At 39.3% G+C, this 17,118-nt stretch overlaps 1 protein-coding gene across 10 annotated transcripts in view; it reads left to right on the top strand.

Moving 5' to 3' along the window:
* Nucleotides 1-438: 438 nt before the first annotated feature.
* The window catches only part of ATF7IP2 (activating transcription factor 7 interacting protein 2), a 79,845-nt gene continuing 63,165 nt past the window's right edge, over nt 439-17,118 (top strand). For 3 of the 10 annotated variants that reach the window (XM_045164239.1, XM_045164236.1, XM_045164230.1), the window contains exon 1: nt 439-570. The gene's annotated coding sequence lies outside the window, so the exon portion shown is untranslated. Of the gene's footprint in view, nt 571-605; nt 910-1,706; nt 1,853-1,936; nt 2,053-17,118 lie in introns of those variants that run through there. The other 7 variants (XM_045164232.1, XM_045164238.1, XM_045164234.1 and 4 more) reach the window with 7 other exon arrangements.

The following is a 17,118-nucleotide window of genomic DNA, read 5'->3' as shown; positions in this document are numbered from 1 at the left end:
TAATTCACTTTAATCGCTAAAAAAGAGGTTATCGGCAGCGGAGTAGGTCTCTTGACGTTTGACGCGGCCTAGTGTGGCAAATCCGTTTAGGCAACGCAAGAAAATATGACCACTGGCCTGTGTCACAAAATTTAAGTTGTCAAAAAAACCGAAATCGAGATCTACAGAATTTTATTTAAGTATTTTAAAACTTTAAATGCCTGCAGACGAGCCGCCTGTTTTTGTAAAAAGTGATTTTCGGAAAACTTTCAGTCACTCAAATGCAAGGCCTGGCTCAGGAGGCTAGTCGCGCGACTCGCGAGTGACGCAACACGCTGACAGAAAGTCGCTTGCCTGAAGGCGAACTCTCTGCACCCCTCAGCCGACTTCCACTTACCTGCCCCTTCCACCAGGTCGTCTCTGATTGGCTGGGCTGCCGCAAGTTCGCTCCGCCATTGGCCGGAAGTCCGTCGGAGGTGGGCGCAGAGAGACTTACCTCGGCCGCTTTACTGAAGAGCGTCATTGTGCTCGGCGGTTGCAGTCCCCAGAGGTAGAGCTTGTGCAGAAGCGGCCAGCGCGGCGCCGCTCTAGGTACGTTGGAACCGGGCGAGAGCCCCGCGCGAGCGGCGGTTGGCCGGGACGGCAGTTTCTCCGGCGCCGCGTGCCTCCCTGAGGGCCGGTCCCCGGAAGCCTCGGAGCCCCGCGCGAGCCGGGCGGTTGTGGCGGGGTTGACTCCAAGGAGTCTGTGGAGTCGCTAGAGCGCCGACCTGTCTGGGAAAACGCCGGCGAAGGGCGAGAGGACGTGTCTCCTCCCGCTGTCGGAGTGGGCGGCTAGCGGAGTGGGCGGCTAGCGAAGCGGGAGTGGCGGGCGGCCGCGTGTGCAAGTCGGGGTCGCAGAGGCACGTCCCCTCAGGGTTTGGTACTCGGCGAGTAAGTACAAGCTTGGGCCTGACGGGACTACTTTTAGAAACTGACGGAGAAAATGTAGTCCCCCGCCCCATCTTTGGGATTCCGTTGCCACATTTCCAGGAGTTGTTTTAGTTATAATTTATCTGAAGAAACCAGGGGCCAGAAATTGTGTTCTTGTCCTGGCGGCGGGGAGGCTTTCCTTGATGTATGTTGTTCGAAGGCACTAGAACATTTGATGCCCAAATGCCTTTTTAAATTAAAGCACCTGGAGCACTGACGTGTGACGTACACCTGTGGAGCTCATCCATGTAGGGATGCTGTGATTGAAGGATGAAAGCCGTGTACCAGCAGGCGTGGTTCTTTAACACAGTTTATTTTTAAGTAAATTAAAAAAAAAAAAAGACCATATCCTGCTTCTCGCCACCCCCCGCCCCCCTACTTACTTTCTCCAAACGCCCCTCTCCCACCTACTTTCTCCTTTTTGGCAAAGTTCAAGAATGTGTTCTGTACAGAGGAAGCAGTTATTTTGCTTTTTCTCTCTAAAATCTCACTGTGCTTGGAAAACTGCTATGTTGAAGATGAAATTTCCAACATTGTAAGCCAGCACGTGTTGCTTCTTTTGTGAAGAGCTAGTATTCACTGCTCTAAAGACTTGAGTATGGTCAAGACCTAGGAAAAGATGATCGTATAGAATAATTCATTAGAAACAAAATGTTAAAAAGTAGAAGAATTATGTGAAATCCAGTTAAGCGGGCTATTATACTAGATTGGGATTTAATACTCTCTTCATGATGATTTTGTCATATATTTACTTATAGCCAGTAAAATGATCGGCGACATAAGTATTTGCCAAACAAATGGGGAAGAACATTCAAGATAATTTATGTCACAGGAAAGCTATTGAAAAAACAAAAATGAAGCTTCTGGCTGAAGGACTAATTACACTGAATTCAGCTCTCGTGAAGTATGTCTTAGTTTGTTCATCTTTCAATACAATTTTGGGAATGTTGAGTCTGACCATAAGCAAATTAATCTACTTAACTCTCAGTCTTATCTGCAGATTTTTACAGACTACATCCTAAGATTGACTTCTGCCTCAACAGAAATGCATGAACAGTGTGTTATTGGAAATGATTTGCATCCTTTAAGAACTGGTGTATCTAGGTACATCTTGAATTTTCTGCTCTGCTTTCCTTATTGATTCTTGTACTTCACCTCAACCTTCAATTCTACTGTATTTACTTGCTACATAGAATCTTGAATTCTGGTCTGAAAATATTGCATGATCCCTGCATTGTTCCCTGTGCATATCATGTAGTTCTGTTACAGTGGATGTGTACAGATGTATTTCATTTGATGTAATCAAATTTTAAATAACATAGTTGTTAAAAATAAAAATATACTTTGATTTTAAATGCACAAGAGTATTCTCATTAAGTTGAATGAGATTATTACATATAAAATACAAATAACCTTATTCTGTCTCATATTCTTACATCATTTAAATACTTATTCTATTCTCTGAGACTTAATTAACCTCAACCCATACCTTTCAAATGTATTACTATAGAGTCAGGTAACTTTGTATCCCTTTTTAGCTTTACCAATCTAAGTAGGACAGAAAGCTTGTAGTCAGGCCATATCTAGAGGGAAGTAACCATAACTCTCTCAATTGGGTAGATAATTGAATATAATGTGAAATTTTGAACTTCTCATTAAATTTCTAGGGGTATAAGGGGTTTGTATATAGAAAACTATGTAGAGGTATTATAGTATCTGTTAAAAGTGGTACCATTAGTATATGTTTGAGGTTCTACGGTGTATAGTGCTGCTTATGGTATAGTTACTGCAAAAGTTACTGAGGTCTGTTCTTGTCCTCTTTATTAAGGAAAAAGTAGCAGCATTAAATAAAGCTTCTACATGAAAAGCATCTCGCTGAGAATTTAAAAATAAGACACATCTCAGCCCACAAAGATCATGACTAAAATATATATTTCTAATGGGAAATTCAGATGAAGAAGTAGTTCTCTTAGGGAAAGATGTTTGCTGAAGAAATGATCTTTAAACATGACCTAAAAGCGAGTGGAGAATAAGGGAGAATGTTGGTATATGGTAGTTTTGATGAGTTTGAAAAAAGTGAAGGCTAAATTTGTAGGAAATTTGGAGATAAAATTTGATAGCTTTAGGGAAAAGGAAATACAAAGAAGATAATGCAATCATGATTCTCTGGTTATTTGCTTGTAACAACTCAAGTACTGATTTAATTATATGTGATGAAAAAGGTGTATAGGTATAGAAAAGAGGTAAATTCTCATCTGTAAGTATAGGACCATGATAGTGGTCCTATACAAATAAAAATTTGTAACTCAAGTGAAATACAAGTGAGCATATTTTAAAATACTGAGATTAATTTTTAAAAAAGTTATATTAAAAGTGATTGCTATAGGGAGTAAGTGTTGACAACCAGCTGTTTCACTGTGAACATTTTATATACTGCTTAATTTTATGCTATTACATTGATAAAGAAAATTTTTAAGTAAAAGCAAAATTCTCCTTGCACCTATTAGATGTTAATGCTGCTGGTCTGTGGACCACAGTTAGAGTAGTAATAATATTCATGCTCATTGTAAGACCTGACACAAGTGGGTCATGTTTTGTCATTTTCTTGATCACTGTATATCCCTTAACAGTAACCTTGTCACATCATAGTATCTGATTTTTACTTGTGATAGGAGATTTCTTTGAATCTCAAGATCCTTGATTTAAATACTGGCTCCTGAACTGTGTATGTGTGTGTGTTTAAACTTTTTTTAAAGTTATACAACCTATCTTAGATTCATTTTGATAATTTAAATGTAAAATATAACAATTGTGCTTTATTTAGTATTGATAATACATATTAAGGTAGAATTTCAACAAGAAGCAACCCAAGTGAGAGATATTTTGTAATGAAGAAAACCAATCCACCACCAAAAGTACAGAAAATAAATGCAATCCTTATGTACCCATACCTTTAAACTTTATAAGAAGGGGGAGCGAGTGATTTAATTGAAAGAAATAGACAAATTGACAACAGTAGTAGACCACTCTGAAAACACTCTTAATAGCTGGAAGAATATGGACAACACAGCAAAGAAATTTGAACTGGTTGACATCAACATAGAATAACACTGCACCCAGCAATGTTGGAATACGTGTTCTACTCAAATACAGGTGGACCTTTTGGAAAAATTAGCCATGAAAATAGCCTCAACAAATATTACAGGATTGAAATTATTCAGAAAATTCTGTAATTACAGTGGAATTAAATGAAGCTAACCTTCAACAACAAAAATGCAACTTGGAAATCCGTAATTCCCTGGAAATTAATGTATTTCTAAATAATGGACAGATCATTATTTACCTCCACAGAAGGAATTACAATGGAAATTAGAAAGTATTTCAAATGAGAATCAAGAGGGTTTATCGGAATTTATGAGACTCAACTAAGGTAGAGCTTAGGAAGTTTTGTGGCTTTAAATGCAAAAGAAAAAAATGAAAAAGGGAATGTGACTGAAAGTTAAAAGATCTGAATTTTCATCTTAATCTAGAAGAAAATCAGGCCTGAAGAAAACTGAATCATTGGGCATCCCTGGTGGTCCAGTGGCTTGGAATCCTCCTGCCAGTGCAGGGTACACAGGTTCAATCCCTGGTCCAGAAGATCTACATGCCATGAGGCAACTAGGCCAATGCACCAGAACTACTAGCCTGGATCCCATGAGCTACAACTACTGAGCATACTTGCCACAAATTCTGAAACCCTTGAGCCCTAGAGCCTGTGCTCCACAACAAGACAGCCCACCACAACTAGAGAAAGCCTACCATGCACCAAAAAGACTCAGCCCAGAAAAAAGAAAAACTTGAATCATAAAACTAACAGGAAATGATGAAATGTTTGGAGCACTACATGTAATAGAAAACTAGAAGTCAGTGCTATGAGAGTATTGATTAAATGGATAATAGTCTAGTGACCAAGAAAAGGAAAAAAACACCTCCCTAATATCAAGAATAAAAAGAGACATCACTACAGATCTTGATTACATTACAAGTGTAATTAGAGGATATTATGAAGAACCTTATAAACCAGGAATTCTGTTAAGTTTTGAAGTATGGAGAAACAAAATTAACAGAGAAAGGCAAAATATGGATGATCCTGTATTTTAAAAAATTCATTCATAATTTAAAACCTTTATCTCAAACTTAATTCCAAGCCCAGATGGCATTATGATGAATTATTTCTAAAATTTAAGGAAGGAGTGATACTACTTGCAAAGACAAACTCATCAGAATTAAAAAAAAAAAAAAAAAACTTAACAGTTTTTATATGAATCCTGAATAACTTTGATTTCAAAACCTGATGACTCATCATTCTTGTAATATTGATACAAATTCCTGAACAAAATGTTACCAAGTTGAATACAGGAACATGAAGCAATTTTTTTTAAAAAAAGGACATATGACTAACTGAGATTTATTTCAGGAATAATCTAGGTTTAATATTTTGAGAGTTCAACCAATATGATACACATTGGGAAAATGAGGTTATATGATCATCTAAACATATGAAAATGATAAAATCAAAAATACATTAATGATAAAATCTTCTGGGAATAGAAGGATATTTTATATTTAATGGTGTTAGTGAAACCACATACCCTCTTCAGGATTGATAATGAGAGACCAATGCCCATTAACAGCATACCTATTCATAGCACACTGTTCAGTTCGCTCAGTCATGTCCGACTCCTTGCAACCCCATGAATCGCAGCACACCAGGCCTCCTTGTCCATCACCAACTCCCGGAGTTCACTCAGACTCACGTACATCAAGTTGGTAATGCCATCCAGCCATCTCATCCTCTGTCGTCCCCTTTTCCTCCTGCCCCCAATCCCTCCCAGCATCAGAGTCTTTTCCAATGAGTCAACTCTTCACATGAGGTGCCCAAAGTACTGGAGTTTCAACTTTAGCATCATTCCTTCCAAAGAAAACCCAGGGCTGATCTCCTTCAGAATGGACTGGCAGGATCTCCTTGCAGTCAAAGGAACTCTCAAGAGTCTTCTCCAAGACCACAGTTCAAAAGCATCAATTCTTCGGCACTCAGCTTTCTTCACAGTCCAACTCTCACATCCATACATGACCACTGTAGGTTCTAACTAATGCAGTAAGAAAATGATAATTAGTACAAATATAGGAAGTACAGAGGAGAAGGCAGTGGCAACCCACTCCAATACTCTTGCCTGGAGAATCCCATGAACGGAAGAGCCTGGTAGACTGCAGTCCATGGGGTCGCGAAGACTGGGACATGGCTGAGCGACTTCACTTTCACTTTTCACTTTCATGCATTGGAGAAGGAAATGGCAACCCACTCCAGTATTCTTGCCTGGAGAATCCCAGGGATGGGGGAGCCTGGTAGGCTGCCATACATGGGGTCACACAGAGCCGAACACGACTGAAGCAACTTGGCAGCAGCAGCAGGAACTTCAAAAGAATTTATTAGGTTTAATAAGTGAGTTCCTTATGATTATACAGTGGAAGTGAGAAATAGATTTAAGGAACTAGATCTGATAGAGTGCCTGATGAACTATGGTTGGAGGTTCGTGACATTGTATAGGAGACAGGGATCAAGACCATCCCCATGGAAAAGAAATGCAAAAAAGCAAAATGGCTGTCTGGGGAGGCCTTACAAATAGCTGTGAAAAGAAGAGAAGCGAAAAGCAAAGGAGAAAAGGAAAGATATAAGCATCTGAATGCAGAGTTCCAAAGAATAGCAAGAAGAGATAAGAAAGCCTTCCTCAGCGATCAATGCAAAGAAATAGAGGAAAACAACAGAATGGGAAAGACGAGAGATCTCTTCTAGAAAATTAGAGATACCAAGGGAACATTTCATGCAAAGATGGGCTCGATAAAGGACAGAAATGGTATGGACCTAACAGAAGCAGAAGATATTAAGAAGAGGTGGCAAGAATACACAGAGAACTGTACAAAAAAGATCTTCATGACCCAGATAATCACAATGGTGTGATCACTCACCTAGAGCCAGACATCCTGGAATGTGAAGTCAAGTGGGCCTTAGAAAGCATCACTACAAACAAAGCTAGTGGATGTGATGGAATTCCAGTGGAGCTATTTCAAATTCTGAAAGATGATGCTGTGAAAGTGCTGCACTCAATATGCCAGCACATTTGGAAAAGTCAGCAGTGGCCACAGGACTGGAAAAGGTCAGTTTTCATTCCAATCCCAATGAAAGGCAATGCCGAAGAACGCTCAAACTACTGCACAATTGCACTCATCTCACACGCTAGTAAAGTAATGCTCAAAATTCTCCAAGCCAGGCTTCAGCAATACGTGAACCATGAACTTCCTGATGTTCAAGCTGGTTTTAGAAAATGCAGAGAAACCAGAGATCAAATTGCCAGCATCCACTGGATCATCGAAAAAGGAAGAGAGTTCCAGAAAAAATATCTATTTCTGCTTTATTGACTATGCCAAAGCCTTTGACTGTGTGGATCACAATAAACTGTGGAAAATTCTGAAAAAGATGGGAATACCAGACCACCAGACCTGCGTCTTGAGAAACCTGTATGCAGGTCATGAAGCAACAGTTAGAACTGGACATGGAACAACAGACTGGTTCCAAATAGGAAAAGGAGTACATCAAGGCTGTATATTGTCACCCTGCTTATTTAACTTCTATGCAGAGTACATCATGAGAAACACTGGGCTGGAAGAAGCACAGGCTGGAATCAAGATTGCCGGGAGAAATATCAATAACCTCAGATATGCAGATGACACCACCCTTATGGCAGAAAGTGAAGAGGAACTCAAAAGCCTCTTGATGAAAGTGAAAGAGGAGAGTGAAAAAGTTGGCTTAAAGCTCAACATTCAGAAAATGAAGAATATGACATCTGGTCCCATCACTTCATGGGAAATAGATGGGGAAACAGTGAAACAGTGTCAGACTTTCTTTTTTGGGGCTCCAAAATCACTGCAGATGGTGATTGCAGCCATGAAATGAAAAGACGCTTACTCCTTGGAATGAAACTTATGACCAACCTAGATAGCATATTCAAAAGCAGACACATTACTTCGCCAACAAAGGTCCGTCTAGTCAAGGCTATGATTTTTCCAGTGGTCATGTATGGATGTGAGAGTTGGACTGTGGAGAAAGCTGAGTGCCAAAGAATCGATGCTTTTGAACTGTGGTGTTGGAGAAGACTCTTTCGAGTCCCTTGGACTACAAGGAGATCCAACCAGTCCATTCTGAAGGAGATCAGCCCTGGGATTTCTTTGGAAGGAATGATGCTAAAGCTGAAACTCCAGTACTTTGGCCACCTCATGCGAAGAGTTGACTCATTGGAAAAGACTGATGCTGGGAGGGTTTGGGGGCAGGAGGAGAAGGGGACAACAGAGGATGTGATGGCTGGATGGCATCACTGACTCAATGAACATGAGTTTGGGTGAACTTAGGGATTTGGTGATGGATAGGGAGGCCTGGCATGCTGCAATTCATGGGGTCACAAAGAGTAGGACATGTCTGAGTGACTGAACTGAACTGAAGTGAGTTTAATGAATTAGACATGGCAATTATATTTCTCTGTGGTATGAGGCAGAAAAAAATGAAATTTAAAATGATGCCACATACAAAGCATTACAAAATGAATATGGCAGTAAAGGAATAGAGGAACAACAGATGCGAGACATATAAAACAAAAAGTAAAATGGCAGCCATAAATCCAATTATATCAATATCAGGTGTGACTGGATTAGACAATTCAAATACCAGATTGTCAGACTGAATGAAACATAACATCCAAGTAATGCTATCTATAGGAGACACACTTAGATTGAAAGATACAGTTATGTTGAAAGTAAAAGGATTTTAAAAAGCCATGTGAATAGCAATCATAAAGAATCTAAGTATACTAGTTTAAGACAAAATAGTCTTTCAAGATTAGAGGTAAAAAGGGACATTTTATAATAAAAGTTGCAGTCTCATAGGTAGTTAAAACAATGAGAAAATATGCAACTAAGAACAACACTAAAATAGGTGGAGTGAATACTGACAAGAATGGAGAAAGAAAATTCAACAATAATGGTTAGAGACTAAAACACTTTATAAGTAACAGATCAGTTAGAAAAGACTTGAGTAATTCTATGGACCAACTAGCCTGAAGAAGCATCTTTTGAACATTCAGCCAAATGAAAGCAGAATATATTCTTCTCAAACGTACATAGAAAAAGTTCCAATGTAGATATTATGTTAAGCTTAAGACAACTTCAGCACATTTTAAAGGACTGAAATCACAACAAAGTATGTTCTCTGATCACAGTGGAATGAAATTAGAATTGAAGCAGAATAAATTTGAGAAATTCACAGCTATGAGGAAATTAAGCAACACTTTCCTAAATATTAATAACTAGTAGGTCAAAGAAAAAATCATGAGAGAAGTTAGAAAATACTTTGACATTAAAGAAAAGACAACAAAACATTTCGGATGCAAATAGTTTCTCAGGAAATTTGTAGTGATAAATGCCCACATTTTTTTTAAGACTTCAATAAACTAACTTTTAACTTTAATACAAAAAGAAGAAACTAAACCTTAATAGAATGAAGAAAATAATAAGAATTAGAGTGGAAATTATTAATAAAATCAAGGAAGAAAAAAAGTAAAATTAAGGAAATCCAAAAGTTGTTTTCAAAAAGATAAACCACATTGACAAACCTTTACCTAGAGTGACCATGAAAAAGATTCAAATTACTAAAATATGGAATGAAAGGGTGCATTACTACTGATCTTATAGAAGTTAAAAAGATTGTAAGAGACTACTATAGAATGATACACTTATATACCAATTAATTAATGAATTGGACAAATTCTTAGGAAGACTGAAATGAACAAAACTGATGCAAGAAGAAATAGAAAATCTGAAAAGAGATTGAATTAAAACACAAAGAAAAACCCATTATCAAATGGTTTTACTGTTGAATTCTAACAAACGTTTAAAGATACCAATTTTTTACAAATTTTCCAACAAATAAAAGAGGAAGGCAGGCCAGTATTATCCTGATAACAAAAAGAGTTACAAGAAAACTGCAGAGCAATATGGTGCAAAGATTGTCAACAAAATGCTAGGAAGTTGAGTCCATCAGTGTCATGACCATGTGAGATTTATACCAGGAAAGCATGTTTTTCTTTGGTGCTCAGCCTTCTTTATTGTCATGGTTCAGCTCTCACATCTATACATGACTACTGCAGAAACCATAGCTTTGACCATAGGGATCTTTGTTGCAAAGTGATGTCTCTACTTTTTAGTACGCTGTCTACGTTTGTCATAACTTTTCTTCCAAGGAATAAGCATCTTTTAATTTTGTGACTGCAGTCGCTGTCAGCAGTGATTTTGGAGCCCAGGAAACATCTGTCACTTTTTCCTGTATCTATTTGCCATGAAGTGATGGGACCAGATGCCATGATGTTAGTTTTTTGAATGTTGAGTTTTAAACAGCTTCTTCATTCTCCTCTTTTCATCTTCATCAAGAGCCTTTTTAGTTCCTGTTCACTTTCTGCCATTAGGATGATATCTGCATATCTGAGGTTGTTGATGTTTCTCCTGGCAGTCTTGATTTCAGCTTGTGATTCATCTAGCCCTGCATTTTGCATGATATACTCTGCATATAAGTTAAATAAACAGGGTGACAATATACAGCATTTTTGTACTCTTTTGCCAATTTTGAGCTAGTCTGTTGTTCCATATCTGGTTCTAATTATTGCTTTTTGACTTGCATACAGGTTTCTCAAGAGGCAGCTAAGGTGGTCTGGTATTCCCATCTCTCAAAAAGTTTTCCACAGGTTTTGATCCATACAGTCAAAAGCTTTAGAGTAGTCAGTGAAGCAGAATTAGATATTTTTCTGGAATTCTCTTTTTCTATGATCCAACAGATGTTGGCAGTTTGATCTCTGGTTCCTCTGCCTTTTCTAAATCCAGCTTGAACATCTAGGAGTTCTCAGTTCATGTACTGTTGAAGTCTAACTTGAAGGATTTTGAGCTTAAGTATCTTACTATCATCTGAAATGAGCAAAACTGTATGGTAGTTTGAATATTCTTAGGCATTGCCTTTCTTTAGGATTGGAATGAAAACTGACCTTTTCCAGCCCTGTGGCCATTGCTAAGTTTTCCAAATTTGCTGGTATATTGAGTGCAGCACTGCAACAGCATCGTCTTTTAGGGTCTTTTAGGATTTGAAATAGCTCAGCAGGAATTCATCACTTCCACTAGCTTTGTTCGTAGTGATGCTTCCTAAGGCCCACTTGACTTCATACTCCAGGATGCCTGGCTCTGGATGAATGAACCCATCACGTGGTTATCTGGGTCATTGTGGGAATTCTCTTCCCGGGACTTGGAAACGGCAAGCCTGAAAGAACAACACTCGGACAGTCTCTGCAAGGACTGACAATTTTATTTCTGCAGTCAAGCCTTTTTATAGAAGCAAGAAACAAAGAACTCAGAGCATACGGCAAGCAGAGCACGTACAAAGTTAAAATATAATCAGTAAAAGATATTTCAAGGACCAGCGCGTTCTTAATGACCGATGTGTTTATCCCATGACCCATTTTTCTCAAGCAACGTCTTTAATGTCTAATCATTAAATCTTGGTGCCGAGCATAGCCAAAGGCAGGAAATGTTTTCCAGCTATCAGTACACAATGCCTGGGTACTTCTGGCCCATTGCCATTTTCCCAAGGACCTTCTCCTTCAAGGCTATTTTGCACTGTGCCTCCCAACAGTCATTAAGACCTTTTTTTAATAGTGCTGTGTGTTCTTGCCACTTCTTAATATGTTCTGTTTCTGTTAGTTCCTTGTCCTTTCTGTCCTTTATTGTGTCCATTTTTGCACGAAATGTTCCCTTGCTATCTCCAATTTTCTTGAAGAAATCTCTGTTCTTTCCCATTCTATTATTTTACTCTATTTCTTTGTGTTGATCACTTAGGAAGGCTTGCTTATCTCTCCTTGCTATTCTCTGGCACTCTGCATTCATTTGAGTATATCTTTCCCTTTCTCCTTTGCCTTTTGCTTCTCTTGTTTTCTCAGCTATTTGTAAGGTCTCCTGAGACAACCATTTTGCCTTCTTACATTTCTTTTTTTGGGCGGATGTTTTTGATCCCTGTCTCCTGTACAGTGTTGTGAACCACTATCCATAGTTCTTCAGGCACTCTACCAGATTTAATTCCTTTAATTTATTCATCATCTCTGCTGCATAAGCATAAGGGATTTGATTTATGTCATACCTGAATCATCTTAGTGGTTTTCCCTACTTTCTTCAATTTAAGCCTGAATTTTGCAATAAGGAGTTCATGATTTGAGCCACAAGCAGCTCCAGGTCTTTTCTGCTGACTGTAAGGAGCTTCTCCATCTTCAGCTACAAAAAATATAATCAGTGTGATTTCAATATTGACCATCTGGTGATGTCCATGTGAAGAGTCCTGTCTTGTGTTGGTGGAAGAGGGTGTTTGCTCTGACCATTGTGTTCTCTTGGCAAAACTGTTAGCCTTTGCCCTGCTTCCTTTTGTACTCCAAGGCCAAACTTGCCTGTTACTTCCGGTATCTCTTGACTTCCTGCTTTTGCATTCCAGTCCCTTATAAAAAGGACATCTATTTTTGGTGTTACTTGTCTTGTAGGTATTCATAGAACTGTTTGACTTCAGTTTCTTTGGCATTAGTGGTGGGGGCATAGACTTGGATTACTGTTACATTGAATGGCTTGCCTTGGAAACATAGTGAGATCATTCTGTTGTTTTTGAGATTGCACCCAAGAACTGCATTTTGAAGTCTTTGGTTGACTACGAGGGCTACTCCATTTTTTTCTAAGGGATTCTTGCAGTATCTATCATCTATCACAGTAGTAGATGTAAGTCATCTGAATTGAATTTGCCCATTCCTGTCCATTTTAGTTAACTAATTCCTAAGATGTTGATATTCACTCTTGCCATTTCCTGCTTGACCCCATTTAATTTACCTTGATTCAAGATAATCACAATGGTATGATCACTCACCTAGAGCCAGACATCCTGGAATGTGAAGTCAAGTGGGCCTTAGAAAGCATCACTACAAACAAAGCTAGTGGAGGTGATGTAATTCGTGAGCTATTTCAAATCCTGAAAGATGATGTTGCGAAAGTGTTGCGCTCAATATGCTAGCAAATTTGGAAAACTCAGCAGTGGCCACAGGACTGGAAAAGGTCAGTTTTCATTCCAATCCCAAAGAAAGGCAATGTCAAAGAATGCTCAAACTACCGCACAATTGCACTCATCTCACACGCTAGTAAAGTAATGCTCAAAATTCTCCAAGCCAGGCTTTAGCAATACATGAACCGTGAAATTCCAGATGTTCAAGCTGGTTTTAGAAAAGGCAGAGGAACCAGAGATCAAATTGCCAACATCCGCTAGATCATAGAAAAAGCAAGAGAGTTCCAGAAAAACATCTATTTCTGCTTTATTGACTATGCCAAAGCCTTTGACTGTGTGGATCACAATAAACTGTGGAAAATTCTGAAAAAGATGGGAATACCAGACCACCAGACCTGCCTCTTGAGAAACCTATATGCAGGTCAGGAAGCAATAGTTAGAACTGGACATGGAACAACAGACTGGTTCCAAATAGGAAAAGGAGTATGTCAAGGCTGTATATTGTCACCCTGCTTTTTTAACTTCTATGCAGAGTACATCATGAGAAACACTGGACTGGAAGAAGCACAGGCTGGAATCAAGATTGCCAGGCGAAATATCAATAACCTCAGATATGTAGATGACACCACGCTTTATGGCAGAAGTGAAGAGGAACTAAAAAGCCTCTTGCTGAAAGTGAAAGAAGAGAGTGAAAAAGTTGGCTTAAAGCTCAACATTCAGAAAACGAAGATCATGGCATCTGGTCCCATCACTGCATGGGAGATAAATGGGGAAACAGTGGAAACGGTGTCAGACTTTATTTTTCTGCCCTCCAAAATCACTGCAGATGGTGACTGCAGCCATGAAATTAAAAGACGCTTACTCCTTGGAATGAAAGTTATGACCAACCTAGATAGCATATTCAAAAACAGACACATTACTTTGCCAACAAAGGTCCGTCTAGTCAAGGCTATGGTTTTTCCTGTGGTCATGTATGGATGTGAGAGTTGGACTGTGAAGAAAGCTGAGTACCGAAGAATTCATGCTTTTGAACTGTGGTGTTGGAGAAGACTCTTGAGAGTTCCTTGGACTGCAAGGAGATCCAACCAGTCCACTCTGAAGGAGATCAGCCCTGGGATTTCTTTGGAAGGAATGATGCTAAAGCTGAAACTCCAGTACTTTGGCCAGCTCATGTGAAGAGTTGACTCACTGAAAAAGACTCTGATGCTGCGAGGGATTGGGGGCAAGAGGAGAAGGGGACGACAGAGGATGAGATGGCTGGATGGTATCACTGACTCGATGGACGTGAGTCTGGATGAACTCCAGGAGTTGGTGATGGACAGGGAGGCCTGGAGTGCTGCGATTCATGGGGTCACAAAGAGTTGGACACGACTGAGCGACTGAACTGATGGACCTAACATTCTAGGTTCCTATTCAATATTGTTCTTTGCAGCATCGAACTTTACTTTCACCACCCAGACATATCCACAACTGAGCATTTTCTCCTTTGGCCCATTCTCTTCATTCTTTCTGGAGCTATTTCTCTGCTCTCCCCTAGTAGCATATTGGATACCTATTGACTTGGGGGTCTTATCTTCCCATGTCATATCTTTTTGTGTTTTCATACTGTTCATGGTGTTCTCAAGACAAGAATACTGAAGTGGTTTGCCATTGCCTTCTCCAGTGGAGTGCTTTTTGTCAGAACTCTCCACCATGACCTGTCCATCTTGGGTGGCCCTGCACAGCATGGCTCATATCTTTATTAAGCATGTATAAACCTATGGAAAGCAAATGTAGACCTTAAAAAATAGGACGTTTTCACACTAAAATGACATGGAGATAACATAAATAAGAAAATGTAAAACATAACAGCAGCAAGTTATAAAAATCTAAGGGCATAAAACCAAATGTAAAGTATTAATGTGTGATTAATTAATATGATAAATACAAATTGGATTAAATTCTCCTATTAAAAGATTCTTTTGTTTAAAATATTCTCAATAAATTTTGTAAGGAACATCTAAATTTGGTGGGATGGAAAGCAATATATTCAGCTGAATTACATCGTCAGATAAAATAGAATAAAAGGGGCAATTAGGTTATGTTTTTAAAGTTTAAAATTAACAGAATGTTTTCAAACAGTTACAGGCATACCTTGCTTTATTGCACTTAATTGTTGCTTCACAGATACTGTGTTTTCTACAAACTGAAGGGTTGTGGCATCCTTGCTTGAGCAACTCTGTGAGCACCATTTGTCTAACAGCCTTTGTCCACTGGTGTCGGTCGTATTTTGGTTGTTATAATATTTCAAGCCTTTTCATCATTTTATTTGTTATGGTGATCTATGATCATTGACCTTTGATATTCCTATTGGAATTGTTTTGGCATTTTTTGGGAGTAAAGTATTTTAAAATTGAGGTATGTACACTGTTCTTTTACTCTGTCATACACTAAGCATGCGTACTAAGTTGCTTCAGTCATGTCTGACTCTTTTTGACCCTATGGACTGTAGCCTGCCAGACTCATGTGTCCAGGTGGCACTACTGGTAAAGAACACACTTGCCAATGCAGGAGACTTAAGAGACTTGAGTTCAATCCTTGGGTTGGGAAGATCCCCTGGAGGGGGGCACAGCAACCCACTCCAGGCTTATTTTCAGCAAAGGATTCAAGGTGGTTGAAAAGTCAGCATGGTGATGTCAGTATTGCCCAATTAGACTGAGTTATGGGCTTCCCAGGTGGCACTAGTGGTAAAGAACCTGCCTGCCTATGCAGGAGACATCAGAGACGCAGATTCGATCCCTGGGTCAGAAAGATCCCCTGGAGAAGGGATGGCAACACACTTCAGTATTCTCGCCTGGCGAATACCATGGATAAAGGAACCTGGCAGCTGCAGTCCATAGTGCCACACAGAGTTGAACACAACTGAAGCAACTTAGCACACATGCATTCATGCATTGCTTTTTATGCTCCCAGTAACAAATTTCATTCTCTCAATCTCTCTACAATATGTAAGCCATTTCTTCATGTTGTGGGCAGTTACCAGTACAGATGAGCCTTGACAACTTTGGGTTTAGAGGTACTGACCCTCCACACAGTCAGAAATCACCATATAACTTTATAGTTGGCACTTCATATCCTCAGACTCAACCAACTGTGGATAAATCCAGTAGTACAGTAATATATATTCAGTGAAAAAAATCTGAGTATAAGTGAACCCACCTGTTTCAAACACATTGTCCAAGTGTCAGCTGTACTTTTCTGAGCCTTTTAAAAGTTTCGTTTGTAACCTTAAGCATTTTGATTCAGAGGTTTTCCTATGTATCTAAAGTTTTATCAACTACACGTTTCAGACTGTTATGATGAAGTATTTTTTTGGTAAACTTTATGAGTAATTCACTGTGAAAAATCATACCAATTATATGTTCATTTTGAGTTCTGCATTCCTCTTATATTTTTATCATTGTGATCACTGTGCAGCCCATAGTGTAGCTCCATGTTCTCCAATAAATTAAATCAGAAAGCTTCTCTACCACCAGTAGGCCTCCCTGTTTCACACATATCCATGGGGTAGGGAAGAAGTTCTCAAAGAAGAGAGATTACGTTTTAGCATGAAAAGAAGTAGTCGATAAATCTTTTCTCTGTTAAAATTAGGAGTAAAGACAAACCACAGAATGAGAGAATATACCCATAACTCATATCAGTTCAGTTCATTTCGGTTCAGTGGCTCAGTTGTGTCCGACTCTTTGCAACCCCATGAATCGCAGCACGCCAGGCCTCCCTGTCCATCACCAACTCCCAAAGTTCACCCAGACTCATGTCCATCGAGTCAGTGATGCCATCCAGCCATCTCATCCTCTGTCGTCCCTTTCTCCTCCTGCCCCCAATCCCTCCCAGCATCAGAGTCTTTTCCAATGAGTCAACTCTTCTCATGAGGTGGCCAAAGTACTGGAGTTTCAGCTTTAGCATCATTCCTTCCAAAGAAATCCCAGGGCTGATCTCCTTCAGAATGGACTGGTTGGATCTCCTTGCAG

The sequence above is a fragment of the Bubalus bubalis genome, chromosome 24, assembly GCF_019923935.1.
Source record: "Bubalus bubalis isolate 160015118507 breed Murrah chromosome 24, NDDB_SH_1, whole genome shotgun sequence".
Classification (NCBI taxonomy): domain Eukaryota; kingdom Metazoa; phylum Chordata; class Mammalia; order Artiodactyla; family Bovidae; genus Bubalus; species Bubalus bubalis.
Note: the sequence above shows the minus strand (reverse complement) of the source record. Positions and strands in the feature narration are given on the sequence as shown.